Below are 433 nucleotides of genomic sequence, written 5' to 3' on the forward strand. Positions count from 1 at the left end.
AATTTTGCTGAATTTGGAATCAGGAAAGGATGTGCCTTGGTCTTAGGGATGGAAAAAGGAAGTAGAAAATGGATTAGGGCATGTGGGTGGGCAGGTGGGCCGGGGCACGGGGCAGGTGGGACAGAGCCTGGAGAGAAAAACAGGTGCTTCAGCTTCAAGGCACCCCTCCATCGTATTTCCCCCCTAATTCACCTAAAATGTTAACACACTTGGTGCCTCAGAACTTAATTTTCTCCCAATGATCATATAGATCAACCTATACATTCCTTGTAAAAACAAAAAGTCCTTAGCTCTACTCGCAAAATAGTAACCCTGACCTCATTGTGTTAAAAGTAAATCTGACTTCTTCTTTTCTTGGTTTTAATTACAAACGGTCCCCACATTAACTCAGATGCTTCTGCTGATTCCAGAACAGATGGCCTTTTATTGAAGT

The sequence above is a fragment of the Prionailurus viverrinus genome, chromosome F1 (genome assembly GCF_022837055.1).
Source record: "Prionailurus viverrinus isolate Anna chromosome F1, UM_Priviv_1.0, whole genome shotgun sequence".
In the NCBI taxonomy this organism is placed as follows: domain Eukaryota; kingdom Metazoa; phylum Chordata; class Mammalia; order Carnivora; family Felidae; genus Prionailurus; species Prionailurus viverrinus.